We start from the raw sequence: 19,353 nt of genomic DNA, 5'->3' as shown, positions 1-19,353 counted from the left end.
GCTGCCCCTGCCCGGCCCCTGGACACGGGGCACCTGCCCGGCCCTGGACATGCTGCCCCTGCCCGGCCCCTGGTCACGCGGCACCTGCCCGACCCCTGGACATGCTGCCCCTGCCAGGCCCTGGACACGCAGCACCTGCCCGGCCCCGCGGGGTAGGAGTCACAGTGGAGACATCCCGACATCCCGGGTGCAGGGCGGATCTGAGCTCGGCCTCCTGCCCCAGGCGGGTGGAGGGGCGTGTGGTCAGCCTCGAGCTGGCTGTGAATCCAGCAGAAGCTCTAGGGGCAAACATCCCCCCTGCTTAGGACAGGTTTGCGGGGCCCAACACGGGGGAGCAGCAGCATCCTTGCAGGGGTGCTGGGGGGCTTCCTTGCGGGGGAACATCGCAGGAAATCATGGCCCAACGCCCTCCGTCTGAAGGGGCCCCCCTGACTGGGTTTTGTAAACAGCGAGCAAACCTGCCCCCAGGCCCGCGGATGGTGAGGGAGGGAAGCCCGTGCAAGCTGCCGGCCCTTAGCTCTCCAGACCATCCCCCGGGGGTCCCATCACCACCTCCAGGCAACACCCGAAGGGACTTTTACATGAAAGCAAGGCCCACGCTTGTGGAGGAGTCCGGGTGGGGAGGAGGACAAGGCCGAGAGCCAGCCTGAGCGTGAAGACCCGCGAGTGCCTGGCAGCGTGGGGGGCTGACGGCTGCTTCCTCCCGACCCCACAGTCTAGACCAGGACTCTGAGGTGCCCGGTTTCACCAGGACCTGTGTTCTCATAAGCTGCCCGCGACCCCGCAGCACAGAGCTACAACCACAGACCCGGGTGGGTCCGACCTCCTGGGGCGACAGGTGGAACCCACCCAGGTCCACAGCTTGCAAAGCACAGGCCCACTTGGGGGATTTGGAGCAGAAGCCAAGCACTGGAGCAGAGCGCTCCCGGGCCAGCCCTTGCCCGTTCCCCGCCCTAACCAGGCTGCATCTCCCCGGCGCCTTGGGTTCCAGGCAGGGAAGGCCACACTGAAATCCCAACATGCTGGGCTGGGAGCCCCTTCTCGGATGGAGCTGGGCACGCGGCGGGAGAGCTGGGGAAGGAAGGCTGGGAGATTGGGAAGCAGCAGCAGAGAAGGAGCATGACCCTGCTCCAGAGCCCTGGCAGGTGGACATCTCTCTGGTAAACTTGGGGCCAACTGGGGAAATGACTTTGCCCAGTTCCCAAAGCAGGTGGAAGTGTCTCTGAAAATGCTTTTAAATTAAAAAAAAAAAAAAAAAAAAAAAAGAATGTAAGACAGTATTCCCTGCACCCAGACATTCAAATTGTAAGCTCTGTTTCTGGCTCTAGAAGGACCTCTCTCTGAAAGCGCAGGCTCCGGGGTTCTCTCACTTCCATGATCTGTGGGCAGACTTGTGCCTTCGTGACAGATTTTTTTCCAAAGCAAAGGAAGAGCCCCAGTCGCCTGTCACAGGAAGAAACTAACTTTAAGCAACACGGTGTAATAGAAACACTACATGCACCAGCCAAGAGTGAGGCCCCAGCCGCTAGCTGCATAGACGACCGCGCTGTCCCCTAGGAGTTCTTATTTGTCACGGCAGTAAACGTGCTATGGATGAGATTAATCTTCCAACAAAGAGGCATCAAAAGCTATTTCTAGACCATTAGAGATGGCCTAGCGCTACTTCTGAGAATTCCAGTATCTTCTGTGTTTGGATCAGTTTTATAGTCTCTTCAGCAATAAATGGCTGCCCCTCAAGACGGCCCTTGCCTCCGTTGGCATGGGGTGGAACAGCTCCTCCATCTGCCAGCAAGTGCCAAGGGGATGGGAAAGCCAACTACTCCCTGGACTCAAAGCTACGAAGAAGCAAGCAATTAGCTGCTGTTAGTGGAACAGATGGGCATCGGGCAAAGGAGAAGCCAGGGGATTCTGAATGGGATGTCTGAGATCGCACGTATCGTTCCGCGAGACAAGGAGTCTGGAGTAACAATCCCCAGGACAAAGGACAGAATGGCATCTGAGGACTTCAGAATTACAATTGTGTGCATGAACATCGACGTAGTCAGCATTTTTAAGAGTTGCCTTGCAGGTCATTACAAAAAGTTGCTTCTGTTGTCATGTCGATGGTCACAAGCTGAGGCCCAGTGAGTCTACAGATGTTACACACACACACACACACACATACACCACACCCTTCTCATATCTATATAGAGAGTAAAAAGAATCTATCAGAATGGGAAAGAGCTTCTCTTGGGTCAGGAATTTTTGTTGCTTTATTTTCTTAATGCAAGTTTCTAATTCTCCAAATGTCCTTACACGAACATAGGTTTTTTTATCAAATGCCCTTCATATGATCTTTAATATCAATAGAAAGGGTGTGTCCCTTCCCACAAGGAAATTACAGTATAATGAAAGAAATGTTAGTCCCCAGAAACATTTGCTTCGATCCTTTCCACAAATCCCAGGATCATGAAGTGATTTCACTGTATGTCAAAAATCTCTATCAGCAAAACTCTGATCACACAGAAGAAAGAATGTCAAAAACTCAGTTTTTCACCTTTTGATTTAGGAAGAAAAAAAAAAGGAGAAACTTTTATGATAATGTCTTCTTGTAGAAACTGCAAACATAAAAGGAATTGGTATTATGCAACAGAAATAGGGTCCTCAGGTTTAGCAACTAAAAATGCAGGATTCTCAGTTAAATTTGAATTTCTGATAAACAACATACAATATTTTTAGTATAAGTATGCTTCCTGCAGTGGTTATGCCTTCCCAAGTGGAAAAGGTCCCAATCCCAAGTGGAAAAGGTCTAGGATAAGAAGACTTATTTTTTATTTTGATTTATTTATTGTATTTTTTTTTTTTTTGAGAAAGAGAGAGAACACAAGTGGGGGGCAGAGGGAGAGGGAGAAGCAGACTCCTTGCTGAGCAGGGAGCTGAATTCCGGAATCTGCTGGATCCCAGGATCCTGAGATCATGACCTGAGCCACCCAGGCGACCCAGAACACTTCTCTTTTAATCTTAAACTCTTACCCTGGCCTTAGGACCTGGAATTCAGTTTTCCATATTAAATAGGACCACTGGCTACTGACTGTCTTGATGTCCTATGTAGAGGCTTCTCATGCCCTATAAGAAGCTTCCCAAAGGTTGTGATGGCTTAAAATATTTTTTGCCAAATTTGGGCCTGAGCATCTTGAGACACAGGCTTTGAGCTATTTGTTCTGTTTGATTTAAATTTTTTAGTTTCAGCTTTTTAATATATTTTTAAATCATATAAGCAGATACCACTTCCTGTTAGTATTCAGAAGACTGTGGGAAAAAAATTACTCCCATCACACCAACAAAAAGGCAAAGGAAGGTTTTTTAACAAGTCATGGAAAAGCTGTGGGTGCAAAGAAACTGAAAGAACTAAAGTCTAGAAGGACAAGCCTGTCCTAGTGATGGAGGGCAGCCAACATCTTTTCCTGTTGCTACTGAGCTTGGTGGCAGGAATGGGGGAGGGGGTGGCTAACTCAACCTGAGGAAGTGCAAGAGTGCTCAGATATAAAGACGCCACACAAGCTGCTGATAAACATTTGGGACAACATGCCACTCTTGAGTCTCGGGAAAAAATAAGGGCAAAGATAATCCATCCCCTCCACCATAATTATGTAACCTATGACTTTTGCTGGGGGTCTTGGGTGGGGGGTAAGGTTGGACCATGAAACTCCCATCTGTGAATCTTACTCCTGCACCATCTGGAACTCAGCCACTGGCCTCACAATTTCCGTAGCCAGCAGCCTCTGGGTCTTCTAGATGTGAGACCCTGCAGCCTAGTGGTTTTCCTGTGTGACCCCAGAGCCCCAGGACCTTGCAGGAGGAAGAAGCCTGGACTCACCTCCAAGCATCTGAAGTGACAGGTGAGCTGAATCTAAATAAAGATGTAACCAAATACCAGCCCAGTTCAGCTTGTGTTAAAAATGAGGGTAGACATCCCTTTGCATTTCAGAAACTTAGAAGCCAAGCTGATAAATGAAGTAATTCTGGTGCTTGCATTGCTGCTATAAGTATAAAAGTCCATCTAACCAGTTCAAGTCATGATCGAATCAAACTCATCAGTCCAAATATTCTAGTTGTCCTATAGATAAAAGAGAGTGTTTCCTAAAATAAAGAGAAAATATCTGTATCTATATCATGTGAATCGGTATATGTCTATATCTAAACTGTGTCTGTCTACACACATATGCATACTTTTTTTCAGCATATATTGTATTATCCTCTTAGAAAACATCCAGTACATCAGCACACAAAAAATAAAGAAATATGCAAGGAAATAAATGATAGCAAACTATACTCCAGAGAGCCAACAGATGGCTCACCTTTCAGAATCAGCAGATAAGTACTTTACCACACCTATTAAATGAACATATTTTTTTTAAGTATAGACAAAGAGTAAAAAGATGAAGAATTTTGGGAGAGACCAAAAAAAAAAAAAAACCCTATATAAAATGACAGTAGAATAATGAAAAGTGAACTGGAAGAAAAGTCAATATAAATCATCCAAGTTGAATTATAGGCTGGGAAAATACTGTTTTCTCAAAAAAATTGAATAGAGGAAATAAACAAAGTAGATGCTAAAAAGACAATACAAAAGATCAATGGAACTGAGAACTGATTTTTTGAAAAGATAAATAGAACTTTAGCTAGACTCATCAAGAAAAAGAGAGAGGACTCAAATAAATAAAATCATAAATGAAAGAGGAGACATTATAATGGATACCACAAAAATACAAGTAACACTATGAACACTTAGACACCAATCAAATGGACAAACTATGAGAAATGGATAAGTTCCTAGAAACCTTGAACATACCAGGACTGATCATGAAGAATTAGAAAATTTGAACAGATCAATAATGAGAAAGGAGATTGGATCAGTTACCAAAAACCTCCCAATAAACAAAAGCCCAGGACCAGATGGCTTCACAGGTAAGTTCTATCAAATATTTAAGTAAGAATACCAACTCTCTTCAAACTGTTCTAAAAAATACAAGAGGAAGGAACACTTCCAAATGTATTTTGTGATGTAATCATTACCCTGATACTAAAACCACATGAGGACATGACAAAAAAAAAAAAAAGAAAAGAAAAGAAAAGAAAAAAAGAAAGAAAATTACAGGTCAGCATCCTGGATAAACATAGGTACAAAAATTATCAACAAAATATTAGCAAAGCAACTGCAGTAACACAATCGAATCACACATGATGATCAAATGGGATTTATTCCAGTGATGCAAAGATGGTTCAAAATATGCAAACCAAACAATGTGATACACGCCATTAACAAAGCTAAACATAAAACTAATATGATCATAGGGGTGCTTGGCTGGCTTAGTACAGCATGTGACTCTTAATCTCAGGGTTGTGAGTTCCAACCCCACGTTGGGCATAGAGATTCCATAAGAAAATTAAAAAATAAATAAAATTAAAAATAAATAAATAAATAAATAAATAAATAAATAAATAAAATTATTATCTCTATCAATGAAGAAAAAGCGCTTCATGAAATTCAATAACCATTTATCATAAACACTCTCATCAAATTATGTACAGAAGGTGGGGACCCTAACATAATGAAGGCCATATGTGACAAGCACACAGTCAACATCATCTCAATGGTGAAAGGCTGATAGCTTTTCCTCTAAGACCAGAAACAAGACAAGAGTGCCCATACTCACCCTTTTTATATATAGTATAAAGTATAACATTGGGAGTCTTATCTAGAGCAAGGACAAGAAAGAAAAGGCATTCAAATCAGAAAAGACATAAAACTGTCTCTATTTGCAGATAACATGAGATTACAGAGAACACCACAGATTCCACCAAAAACCTGTTATAACTAATAAACAAATTCAGTAAAGGCTTTTACTGTATTACAGGATACAAAATCAATGTACAGAAATCATTGTATTCCTATACATTAATAACCATCTATCAAAGGGGTTGAGAAAACAATCCGATTTATAATTGCATCAAAAAGAATAAAACACCTAGAACAAATTCAACTGAAAAAGTGAAAGATTTTTACACCAACAGCTCTAAGTCACTGATGAAAAAATTGATGACACAAATGAAAAATAATCCATGCTTATGGTTCAAAAGAATCAATATTGTCAAAATGTCCATACTATACACAGCAATCTTGATATTTAATGCTGTACCTATCAAAGTGCCTACCCAATGGCATTTTTTTATTGCAATAGAACAAACAATCTTGAAATTTCAAGCTACATTACAAAGCTAGAGTAATCAAAACAGTATGGTACTGGCATACAAACAGATCCATAAATGGAAGGGACAGAAGAGACAGCCCAGAAATAAACCCATGCATATGTGGTCAATGCATATACATATGTGGTCAACTAATGTGCAAAAAGAGAACCAAAAGATATTATGGGAAAAGTATAATCTCTTCAATAAAAAGTGTTAGGAGACATGGCCAGCTTGTGTGCAAGAGAATGAAACTAGACCTCTATTTTACTTAATACACCCAAACCAATCCAAAATGGATTAAAGACTTCAAGGTAAGACCTGAAACAAACACGCAAACAAAAAACCTGTAGAAGAAAGCACAGGAGTAAGCTCCTTGACATCAGTCTTAGAATGATTTTTTTTTGGGGATCTGATACCAAAAGCAAAGGCAACAAAGGCAAAAATAAACAAGAGGGATTACTTCAAACTAAAAAGCTTCTGCACAGCAAAAGAAACCATCAACAAAATGAAAGGGCAACCTGCTAAATGAGAGAAGACATTTATGAATGATTTATCTGATAAGGGCTTAATGTCAAACCCTGTGGTTCGCAGACACCTGGAGGCCTCTGCCTGCTTCAAACCTTGTGTGGAGTGGTGATGAGGGACGGTGGGGATGGTGGGGGAGTTTGAGTAACTGCCTCTCCTTGAACCCCAGATCCACTGTCATCCTGACCAAGGACTGGAGATTCGCCTTCAGAGTGGCTCGGCTGCCGCTTAGGAGGAGGAGCCCATGGTGGTAAAGTGCATGCTGATTGGATCCTGCCAGATGTGCAAATAAAAGGCGTTCAAGTTGAGATGATGCTGAAACATCCCTCAGTTTCTCCAAAACCCATTTGTGCTCTTCTGTTAATTGTTTTGGAGGTGAGGGGGCGGGAGGGGGAGCAGAGAGGGAGAGAGGGAGAGTCTTCAGACAGACACCCCGCTGAGCATGGAGCCCCATGTAGGGCTTAATCTTGTGACCCTGAGATCATGATCTGAGCTGAAATCAAGAGTCACACACTTTAGAGTGACTGAACCACCCAGGTGTCCCTCTTCTATTATAATTTTGACTAAGTTTTCATGTGTGGCTTGTGAAATCAGAGGAGGAGCAGTTGTTGCCCATATATGTTATCACATGTTTAGCTGCTGTGCCAATGCTTTCAAGGTCGCCAGCTAGCTTCGTGAGTACATGCAAATAGAAAGCAGAATGGCTCTTTTTTTCTACCATAAAAATGAATGACTATCCCTTAAAGCAAAGAATTCATATTAAACTTTGTATTAAATAAATCTGCAAGTAAGACACCCTTATTTAAAAGAAAAAATATGTATAATTAAATATATATATATTTATATAAAGAATGCATACAATTCAATATTTAAAAACAAACAACCCAGGGACTCCTGGATTGGCTCATTGGTTGAGCATCCGCCTTTGCCTCAGGGTGTAATCCCAGGGTCCTGAGATTGAGGCCCCATGGGGCTCCCCACAGGGAGCCTGCTTCTCCCTCTGCCTGTGTCTGCCTCTCTCTGTGTGTCTCTCATGAATACATAAATAAAATCTTAAAGAAAGTAAAGTTGCAAAAAGAGTAGATCTTAAAAGCTCTTAACACAAGAAAAAACGTTTGTAATTATACAAGGTGATGGATGTCAACTAAATTTATTGCAGTAATCATTTTGCAATACATACATATATCAAATCAGGACGTTGTACACCTACAATAAATCTCAATAAAGAAGGGGGAAAAATAATTGTTAAAAAATGAAGAACACCCCAGTGACCTGGGTTGTCAAGCATTTGGAAGTAGGTGTAATTGGAGCCCCAGTAGAAGAATAGGAGGGAGAGACAATCCAGGAAAGAAAAATGATTTTTTAGATGTTGGCCAAAGGGCACCTAGGTGGCTCAGTCAATTAAGGGTCTGCGTTTGGCTCAAGTCAGGATTTGTGGGATCTAGCCTCTCAGGGGACTCTGTGCTCAGCAGGAAGCCTGTTTCTCCTTCTCCCTCTGCCCTCCCCCTGCTGGTGCGCAAGCTCTCTCTCAAATAAATAAACAAATAAATCTTTTAAAAAAGTAAATAAATAGGGGATCCCTGGGTGGCGCAGAGGTTTGGCACCTGCCTTTGGCCCAGGGCGCGATCCTGGAGACCCAGGATCGAATCCCACATCGGGCTCCCGGTGCATGGAGCCTGCTTCTCCCTCTGCCTGTGTCTCTGCCTCTCTCTCTCTCTGACTATCATAAATAATAAAAAAAAAATAAATTAAAAAATAAATAAATAAATAAATAAATAAATAAATAAATAAATAAATAAAAATGTTGGCCAAAATTTGCCAAACTTGATCAAAAACAGCAATCCAGATATTCAGAAAGCTCTGTAAATTTAATCAGGATCGATACGAAATGATAACTGACAACAACATACAAATGGCTTAAAACCACTGATTTCTACAAAATCTTAAATGGAACCAAAGAAAAATCCACAATAGATACAAAGGATCAATGTATTGTGTTTTTTGTTTGCTCGTATGTTTTTTAATGCTGGATTTCTCATTCGAAACAATGGAAGATCAAAATACGGAGATCATACCTTTAAAGATCTATGGAAAATAAAAAATCTATCACCCTAGAATTCAATATCCAGTAATCAGAATTTTCCATAATGAAAGTCAATGTTGTGATAAATGAAGGCTAAGAGATGTTGCTGCTTAACCGTCAGACCTGCTACTGGGAGTTTTAAAGGCTGGAAATAAACCCCAAGAGGGTATGAAGTGGAAACCTGTATCTAGAGAAAGAAATGAAAAGCCCTGGAAAGAGTAAGTCTGTAAGTAAATAGAAATATTATTTTCTCTTTTCCCCCCATTTAAAAAAAATCTAAGTGACTGTTAAAAGTAAAAAAAAATAATAAGTATATGTTGTAGTGTTTATAACACATGCAGAAGTAAACTACATAACCACAATAGCACGAAAAATAGGATGGGGTGTACCTGAAGTTATGATGTAAAGGTCTTGTATATGGACGAAGTGCTACAGCTTTAATCAAGGTTGACCATGATTAAGGTAAGGACACCCGATATAGTCCCCAGAGCAACTGTAACAAAAGTAACACAGACATTTAGCTTAAAAAGCCAACAGAAGACAGGTCATGACATAACAACAGCAACAAAAAAAACTAATCATTCCAGAAAAGTAAAAATAAAAAGAGGAACAAAGAAATAAAGATCGTAAGGGACAAACAGAAAACAAACATCAAGACGGTAGACGTAAACCTGACCATAGCAACAATTACAGTAAATAAAAATGCACTAAACACCTCCAATAAAAGGCAGAGATTTTCGCTTAAAACGTATCAAAGACGGAGAACAGAGAGATGTTCATGCCTGGGGATGGCCAGCTGGGCCTTGCCCACCTTCATGCTGTTTCCGGGCAAGAATGTTAATGCAAAAGGTTAAATCCAGAGGGATGCAGACGGATTGAAAGAAGAGAGAACCAGAGCTCATACAAGCCATAATTCTAGGAAGACGGGCGGGACTCCCTCAGACAGGATGGAATTTCAGAGGAGGAGAATTGCCAACATGCAAGAAGATGGCGAGGGGACGTAAGCGTTGCTAAGAGAGTCATTCAAAGTAGTGCCCAGGGGGTCCCTAAGGAAGCCCCCCCGCCCGCCCCTGCTGGGGCCAGCCCAGCTCTCCCGCTGCCATTGCCCAAACACGGGGACTTCCCCCTTTGGGTCCCTGCGGCGCGTGGTTGCACCTGGATGGCCTCCTACCACACGTCGCTCTACTCTGGGCTGAGGCAGAGATAATGCAGCATCTGTGAGCTAAATAGCCCATCATGTATTAGATTGTCAGTTTAATTTTGCCAGCACCAATCATAATTCTTTCAAAACAAGTTATGTAACCTAGTGTTTTTTGCCTCTGCAAGCCTGCACTCCCCACTTGCAATTCGGAGCACACGTTCAATTTGGGTCAACTCTGTGTCTCCCTGATTGCAAGCCCCAATACCCCAAATAAACCCTTTTGGTTGCTCTACAGCCTCTCCCTGGTTGGCGCCACATATAAGGGGAGTCTTTTTCATGGTGACAGAAAGGTCAAATAATCAAAAAGTCATAGCAATCCCCAATGTGTATGAAAAGATGTAACCATCTGAAAGCTCACGGAGCACACATGGGCAGAAGTGAATGCACTCGGAGCACACGGTCATAGTTGGAGATTTTAATGCCCCATAAACGATAGGACACTTTTTTCAAGCAGAAATTCACTAAGAATAGAGAAGGTATGAATAAAATTCTCAACACAATTGACATTTATAAAACACCACACCTGATACCTGCAGAAATACAAAATGTTTTCCAGGGCTCGTGGAATACTGACCAAGAGGGATCGTGCTGGGCCATGAAAGGAGGCCCCGTACATTTCAAAAAGACTGCAATCGTGAATATGACGTCCTCGGACATCTCGATTACATTAGAATTCAGTATTAGTGATGGCAAAATATGCAGAAAATACCTGGAAAATCTGCAGCCGACTTAAATAAGAAAGGGGTCCCCCAAAAAATCCCCAGAAAAATTAGGAAATATTTTGAACTGAATGACGAGAAGACACTTACAGGATGTCGTGTAGTGTCTTTTGAAGTAAAATTAATAGCTCTAAATAGTTATATCGTAACAAAAGAATGTAAAAATTAATTGTGTCAGCTTCCCATATAAAAACACTAGGGAAAAAAGAGCAATGAAATGGAAAACAAATTTTAGAGCATGACTGTGGAGCCCAACTTTGGTGCCTTTGAAAGATTGATGGGAACTTCCAAGGGAATAGAAGAAAACCCCTGTTAGATGGAAGAAATTGGAGTGACAACCAGAGACTGGATTGTTCAGGCATTAAAAGGATGGCAAAGGCACATTATCAGCACGACTATGTGAAAATAATTTGACATCTTAAATAAAATGACCAAAGTTTTTGAAAATATCTTACCAAAGTGGCACAGATGAGACGATCTGAACTGTCAGATGTTTATTTTTTAAATTGGATTTATAATTAAAAATCTACTCACGGGTGTCGGTACACAGCCTCGGGAGCTTCCCGGTGGGATCCGAAGCCAGCCCTGGCCTCGGAGGTAGCCTCCCCGCACGGGCACCCGGCAGGGGTCACGAGCAAGGGGCCTCACGCATGGGCCTGGTCTCGGGTGCCACGGGCGAGGAGCCCTCCGCCCCACTCCCAAATGGTGCGGACGCGGTCCCTGGGCTCAGTCGCTGAACCGCGTGGGTAGGCTCTGCTGCACATCACTGCCGCGGGCTGTGTCCTTGGGGCAGCTTCTGGCAGCAGGGAAGGCAGGGGGACCGGCTCCCCCAGAGCAGGGGAGAGGCTGGGGAGCCGTCGGTCACCCAGGCCGGGCTCTCAGGTCCACGGGCAGCCGCGGCCTCTCGATGACCCCCTTCAACAACAAACCCCTGCAGGTGTGGACACCTTCGCTGGGGAGTTACATCGAACCCCAATGAAAGGCATCATCTGAAGCTCTTGCAAAAGCGAGAGGATGAGACGACGCTTCGCAGTTTCTCCTGTGCAGCCAGCATTGCCCAGCCGCAGAGCCCGACGGAGAGCTCACAAGGAAAAAATTACGGACCGATATTTCTTGTGAGCATAAACATAAAAATCTGCATGAAATATCAGCAGGAGGAGGAAACCCTGGGATCGGGTTAACAGATGCAGAACAGAGGGACAGAACTCGGCACTTGCTCCTCATAAAAACAATCAGCAGAGAAAAAACAGGGAGGGATTTCTTCAATCCGAAAAGGACGTCAGATACAAAAAAAACCTACAGCCGGCACATGTTTAATCATGTACTTTTGAACACTTCCCATGTATGACTGGAGACAAGGCTCTGATCCTTTATTCCGTGTTTTGGTGGTGGTCCCCGAAGAATGTAGGCAAGCGTGGAAAGATAACAACTAGTAAGGACGGAAAAATAATTAAAGCTGGCGTTATGTGAAGTCCCTATGAGTTCTGCTTAGAAAATCGTGAAGGAAAAAAAAAGAGAGAGGAAAAAAAGAAAAGAAAATCGTGAAGAATGTAAAAAATAATTAGAATTAATAAGCGAACTTAGCCGAGTAACAATAATGCCCCGATTCGTCATCCTCCCGCTCAGAAACACGGACACGTAGAGTCACAAAATGACTCGTACAAGAAGGATCACATCGGCCGTTATCGACCAAGCAGAAACCACGCGCAGCCACCGGCGGGTGAGCGGAAGGACCAGCCGACAGCAGGATGCTGCTCGCAAGGAGAACGGGTGGCTTCTGGGTGCCCAGAGCCCGTGAAGCGTCCCAGGAGCATCGCAGTGGGTGACAGACCCGGACCCGGGAGGCCTGTGGTGCCAGGGATGCCGTGGGCACAGGTCACCACCCAGCAAGACAGAAATGATTTGGGATATAACTACGTGACGCTGTCAATGCCACTTAAAAAGACACTGCACTACCTCCCGTAAACGTCTTCTCGTCATAAATCAAATCTTTATTTTTATTTTTTTAAAATCAAATCTTTAAAAGAAATATAAAGTCTGCAGATTTTCCAAATATTTTTTACATATTTTGTGATCACTAATATTGAAGTTTAATCAAAATGTCAGGGCAGGGATCCCTGGGTGGCGCAGCGGTTTGGCGCCTGCCTTTGGCCCAGGGCGCGATCCTGGAGACCCGGGATCGAATCCCACATCAGGCTCCCGGTGCATGGAGCCTGCTTCTTCCTCTGCCTGTGTCTCTGCCTCTCTCTCTCTCTCTGTGACTATCATAAAAAAAAAAAAAAAAAAAAATGTCAGGGCAGCCCGGGTGGCTCAAGGGTTGAGCATCTGCCTTTGGCCCAGGGTGGGATCCTGGAGTCCCGGGATCGAGTCCCACGTCGGGCTCCCCACATAGAGCCTGCTTCTTCTCTGCCTGTGTCTCTGCCTCTCTCTGTGTCTCTCATGAATAAATAAATAAAATGTTTGAAAAAAATAATAACTGAAATGTCAGAGGACGTGCTATTTATGATTGCAGTCTTTCAAAACACGCGGGGATGCAATCCGCGGCCCGGCATGATGTCTGTCGGTCAAGGTGGGAAGGACACGCGGGGCGGTCAGGCAAGGGACGACTGAGCAGGGAGCGAGGCCAGGCGGGGTCTACACCGAGTGCAGTGTTGGCCACACCTGGACACACACTCGTCGACACGCGCCAGAGGGAACACAAGCTGTGCCATGTGCTGTATGTAAACAGCTCCTCGGAAAAGTCGGTCAGAGACCGCAGAGGATGTTCGGGGCCCCCCCGACGGCCCGCTGGTGGGGGAAGGCGACACGAGGTGGCCTCCGTGCCGCTGCGACACGTGGCACAACTCCAGCGCTCGCAGACTTGCTGCAGAGCGACAGGGAGGCTCCACGAGCAAACGCGGCCGTGCTCCGTGGAGGCTGCCGGGACCTGGTGGGGAGCGCGGACAAGGCCTGGAGGGTGCAGCCCCCACGAGGCCGAGCTCAGAGCCCGCGGACCTGGGGACGCGAGCCTCCCCTGTCGTCCGACCTCGTAACCAGAGGGGGCTCGGCGCAGTTTCCTTAGTCCTGGGGTCCCTTTGATATCTGACCTGCAAATTCATTTTCATAGTCGCTTCCAAGCCATAAGCCCAAGAGTCTGTAGGCGGTTACGTCCGCGTGTATTTAAGTGGGATCACAATAAAAGGAATGTGCGTGGACACTGGGGGGCTGTGAGAATATTTTCTCCTTCGAAAGGGATCAATACGTTATTCAAGGCTGGGAAATGCTGAGTATTTCTAAATGGTGTTATAATTGGAAGAGCTCCAGAAGTCTTGATTGGATGCTGGGGCTGCCAGAAAAAAATGCAGCAGAGCTGGCAACGGGGGCGCTTTGCACAATTCAGGAACAGTCCTGCCTCTGAGCGCACAGAGGCCGATTTGCTGGAAGAGCATGAAAGGAATTCTTGTGCGAAAGGAAGCGGGGGCCCAGTTTCCAAGGGAGGGGGCGTTTTGGAGGATGCCCCGGACGGGGCTGAGGCCATCTACAGTCTGACCATTGTGGGGGGACCCGGGGCTCTGCAGATACGCTTGGGGCCGCCGTCTGAGTTGGGGTGTCCCTGAATTCAGAGAACTGTGTTATGCCTCAGGGCTTTGGGGTTTGCAAGGGAGAGAAAACTCCAATTCAAATCACCGCCCCCCTCCCCGGCCCCGGGCAAGAGAGAGAGAGAGAGAGAGAGAGAGAGACCTGGGCTTTGGCGTCTGGAGACACCGGGGAGAAACTTCTTGAGGCTGTGAGGGCCTCACGTAAACGTTTTTAGGACTTAATTTGTCTTGTTTTCTTGCTTTGGTTTTCTTCTGTGCTGGCTCCATTTCGGGCACAACCTCTCACTCCCGAAGCCCCTAGCAGATCCGCCCTTCATAGTTTTAAGACTCGATTCTAGGGGCACCCGGGTGGCCCCATGGGTGCAGCGTCTGCCTTCAGCTCGGGTCATGATCCTGGGGTCCCGGGATCGAGTCCTGCATCAGGATCTCTGCTCAGCGGGGAGTCTGCTCCTCCCTCTGCCTCTGCCCCTCCCCCCTGCTTGTGTGCTCTTTCTCACTCTATCTCTCTCTGTCTCAAATACGTAAATAAAAATCAAAAAAAAGAAAAAAAAAAAAGCTCAAGTCCAGTGGGAAAGAGAAGAACTTTTGTTTTCAGATGGCTCCAGTGTGAGTCTCTTGGTCCCCAGTGAGCTCACATGAGCATCCGTGGCCCCCCCCACGGCCCAGGGACCAGGCTGCCGGTGGCCCCTGCCCCAAGCGATGGCTCTGCCTGAGAAGCAGGCGACTGAGAAGCGGCGCAGAGCTTGGCTCTCCAGAGGAAAGTCAGATTAGGGTTTGTTACCAGAAACAAGCATATAGGCCCTGGATTTCAGGGCAGTTATATTTCTAGAGCCACGGAGATTCCTGTAGCTATTTACCTGCCCACAGGCTCCAATGCAATAACTAATGAGCACAATTGTCACAAATCATGAGCCCAGAGGCTCATGTGTGAAGCCCAGCCCAGCCTGTGAGCCCCAGGCAGGGCCCCAGACCCAACCGTGTTCAGAACTCCCTCCCTCCTGTAGCTCCCCATCCTCAGAGCCCATCACCAGAGCAGCTGATGACATCGGGGAGAACATGAGATGCCCCCAGGCTATTTCAAAGTCCCCTTGGTATATCATGGAAGGTTCTAGAAGCAGCTTGGGGCCTGGGAGAGAAGTCATCCCAGGAAGGCTTGTTGCCTGATTTTCTACCAAAGACACATGTGCCACCTGTTTATGTTCTCAATCCACCTGGACATACCCTCCTCGCCACGCTACTGGCTGCTGGGCCCAGCCCAGCAAGGCAAGCCCCGCAAGAGCCATGCTGGGGGCCCTGGGAGCACGGGACAGAGGCGCTGGGTCTCTGGCTGGGCCATAGCTGGGCCTGGCGCCGACTCCTGCAAAGACCATGGGCCAGAGAAGCAGTCAGGAGGGAACACATCCCGCATTAGCAGTGCCCCGGGGGCACCGGGGGGCTCAGTCAGTGAGGCGGCTGCCTTTGGCTCAGGTGACCATCCCGGGGTCCCGAGCAGGGGGCCTGCTTCTCCCTCTCCCTCTCCCTCTCCCTGCCGAGCCCCCTGCTGGTGCTCTCTCTCTCTCTCTCTCTCTCTCTCTCTTTCTCTGTGTCAAATAAATGAGTAAATAAAAATCATAAAAAAAAAAAAAGGTGGTTGAGAGTGGCTTCCGGATTCTCTTTATCAACACCAAGGAGGTCCTGCCCGTAGTCCGGGCGGCACTCGGCACCTGCCATAGACTTCCTCCTCTGGAACTGTCTAGAAGAAGGAGAAAACCTTAAACAGGGCAGCTGAGCTCTTTCCACTACCCTGCGGTGCACGCGGGCCCTGTCCTCCCAGGGCACGTGGACCGCGCCACACGCCTGACCTAGGTGCCTGCTGCGCCCCCTGGGCCGACACGCTCTGCTGGGCCCGTGCCCCACGATGATGGCTTCTGACACTGTCCTGTGGGCCAGCGTGTGTGGGGCCTGGGATGTTAACGCAGGGCATGACTTGATAGTATATTAAAAACAGATCCCTGGAAACCTCCTTTCAAGGAACACAGTTTTGCCACTGATTTTAGAAGAACGTCTGTGAGTCATCCACTCGCTTATCTGAACAGATGCCGCGGACTTTTGGCCTGACGGCCGGAGGGAGGCCTCTCTGAGGTGCAGGGCAAGGGCCTCCCGGGGAGCAGTAACTGCGCCCCAGGCGTTGCCTCTGCTGACTGCGAGCCCAACCCAGGGCACAGCCTTAATTACTGGCTCCCTTTGCAGCCAGGCTGCTCCTCTGCGCACGTGCAGAAGAAGCCACCCGAGGGCCAGGGGTGGCTTGTCCCACTCGTCAGGTTGAGCTAGTGGTCATCCTTCTGTCGGGGCCACAAAAGCCCTGCTCACCCTGGATTTCCCAGGGAGGAGCCTGTATCCTCCTAACTCCCCAAGATGAGGGTTTTACAGCTTTTCCCTTCTGTGGCTTCTCCTTTCCCCTTTTCCTCACTCCTCTGCTGGATCCGAGCCACTCTTCATCAGGTCATCCCACCTCAGTTACAGGGCACAGGGCCTGGTCTAGTCCCTTCCGTGTCCCAGGGCTTCTCTGGGCCTGGGGGTGAGGGGCCCAGTGTGCGCAGTCCCAAGAGAGGCAGGATGGGGGTTGGGAGAGGGTCCAGTCCAGGAAGGGACTGACACAGTGTCCCCCCTGCAGACCACCCATGGTGCCACCCCTCCCAGGGACAACAGAACCACAACTAGTCTGAGGTTTCAGTGTCAGCTGGGCTCTAGCTCTGTTAGCCGTGATCCCAGCGGGTCTTGCAGGGAGGGGAAGGGAAGATTCCTTGTATCCATATAAAATCCTTCCATAGTCTTATTTAAAATGGAACAGAGGACTGAAGAGTCACCTTGGAGCTTGGCCTGGAACCAGTGTCCTGTGCCTGCTGCTGGGGATGGGCACTGGCTCCCAGACTCCCTGCGAGGGTGCTAACCGGGCCCCCAGAGGGGCACGTGTGTGGAGCCGCTGGGTTTGCACGGACAAGGGGGCAGGAACACGCCACAGTGCCCGGGCACCTCGGGCTCCCCATCCGTTTGGAGGCTTTCTTTTCTTCCTTTTGAAGATGAGAAGACAAAGGCCCTGAGACACCCAGTGACTCATCCCAGGTCCCAAAACTGCCCTTGCCGGATCCCAGATGACTCCCATGTCACCTCACCCCCTGATTGGAAATCTTTCTGCTGCCACCTCTTTATCTGCAGCCTGACCAGACAGTAGGCAAATACAGAGGGGAGGAGAGGAGAGGAGAGGAGAGGAGAGGAGAGGAGAGGAGAGGAGAGGAGAGGAGGGGAGAGGAGGGGAGAGAGGGAAGGAAGGAAGGAAGGAAGGAAGGAAGGAAGGAAGGGAGGGAGGGAGGGAGGGAGGAAGGAAGGAAGGAAGGAGGGAGGGGAAAATAGGAAGGAAGGATCATTTTGCTAATGCAATAAATTGCAAATCCTTCTGGTGCCTGCAAAGTCCCAATAGTTCCTTGAATTTCTCGGCTAATCAAGGCTGCATGGGTATTATTACCTAAAAGGACAGAAGTCCTTCTAGAACTGCCCCCCCTTTCCTCCCACCACCTCTGAGAGCTTCTGACAGAAAGTGGTGTGGATGCTGGCTCGCACAATTAGCTCCTAATTTTGTCAGGCTTCTCCCCGCGAGCCGCTCCGTCTCATAATCACGGCTCTCCGCTGTGCCCCGGAGGCTGCGACAAAGGCTCGCTGATTCCACGGGAGCTGTGATTGAGGTGGGATCGATGCGGAGACATCACCAGTCCCTCAGTCGGACCCCCAGCCAATTTGCCAGCCAGAAGCGGAAGCTTGCGGGCACACAGGGTTTTGTCATCAGCCCATGGGCTTGGGGCTACCCCCAGGCCACGACCTGAAAAGAAACGGGATACACGGTGGCAGCAGACTTAGCCTGGGTGGCTGGGCTGCTGCACCCCCCACGCCAATGTGGCCTGCTTCTTGAGGTCAGGTGACAGGAAGGAGAGAGGTAGGGACTCCAAGGCCGAAAGGCTCAAATCATTTTGGACATACAGGCCCTCTACCCAGCCATGGTTTCTTCTTCTTCTTTTTTTTGATTTTTCATGTTTTTTTTTGGGGGGGGGGGGATTTGGTTTTTGTTTTTGTGTGTGCCTGTGTGCATAAGGGGAAGCAGCTTCTCTCCACCCCCGCAGCCTCTTTGTCCTTTCTACTACCTTCTGTCTGTCCACTCTATGGGGAGGAGGAGCGGCACCCGGGGGGCTCAGTTGGTTGAGCACCCCCCTGCTCATCTCAACTCAGGTGTTGATCTCAGGGTCCTGAGTTCAAGTCTCAGTTGGGCTCCAGGCTCCACCTTCAGGGCACTTAAGAGAGAGAGAGGGATGGGGGCCCTCCTCCCACGCGCACTCCCCAGCCCAGAGCCTGACCTCGCCTGGAGGAAGTGTTTGGCCCCAACGTTTTCAGGGATTCTCCCAGGACACTGCCCAGGGCGGGGCTGCACATCCCTATAGAGATGCCATTAGGGGAGTTCAGGGGAACAGGTACCTTTACCCAAGAAAAGTAGCGCATCCCCTGGCCAAGACCACAGGGCTCTGCTGAGCAGTTTAGCATCCGCAGGAAATTAATCCGAATGTTTCCATTTGGGGCCGAAGAGCGCGCCCCGGGAGACAGAGGGGCGGGAGCGCGGTGGTCCCTGCCCGGGTGTGTACAGTGTCTGTGCCTTTGGGGCTCTGACCCTAAGCAGGAGGGCACCTCCCCGCGGGCCGAGCCCAGCGCCCTGGGTCTCCAAGCCCCGCACCGCCGGCCTGGGGCTCCTCAGCCCGCACAGCCACGCGGCGAGGCCGGAGGGGCCAGTTAGGCAGGAGGAAGCCGGGAAGAGCAAGGAGGCGGCGGGAGGCGCGCGCGAGGGGGGCGACACGGCGGGAGCCGGCGGGCGCCCACAGGTGGGCGGGGCGCGGGGGGTCCCCGACCGCAGACCCCGGACCCCGGACCCCGGACCCCGGACCCAGGACCCGGACCCCGCAGCGCAGCCGCGCCAGGCGCTGGGGCCGCGGAGCAGGG

The 19,353-nt window shown here is 48.3% G+C and overlaps 1 long non-coding RNA gene across 1 annotated transcript; it reads right to left on the bottom strand.

The window, feature by feature from the left end:
• Positions 1-13,044: 13,044 nt before the first annotated feature.
• LOC140599119 (uncharacterized) lies at positions 13,045-18,330 on the bottom strand. The gene is made up of 3 exons (XR_012001859.1): positions 17,935-18,330; positions 17,184-17,387; positions 13,045-16,069 (listed from the first exon to the last, which is right to left on the bottom strand). It is a non-coding gene; the product is annotated as an uncharacterized lncRNA (long non-coding RNA).
• Positions 18,331-19,353: the final 1,023 nt, after the last annotated feature.

This window comes from Vulpes vulpes, chromosome 5 (assembly GCF_048418805.1).
Source record: "Vulpes vulpes isolate BD-2025 chromosome 5, VulVul3, whole genome shotgun sequence".
Taxonomy (NCBI): Eukaryota; Metazoa; Chordata; class Mammalia; order Carnivora; family Canidae; genus Vulpes; species Vulpes vulpes.
This window is presented reverse-complemented; position numbering and strand designations above follow the sequence as displayed.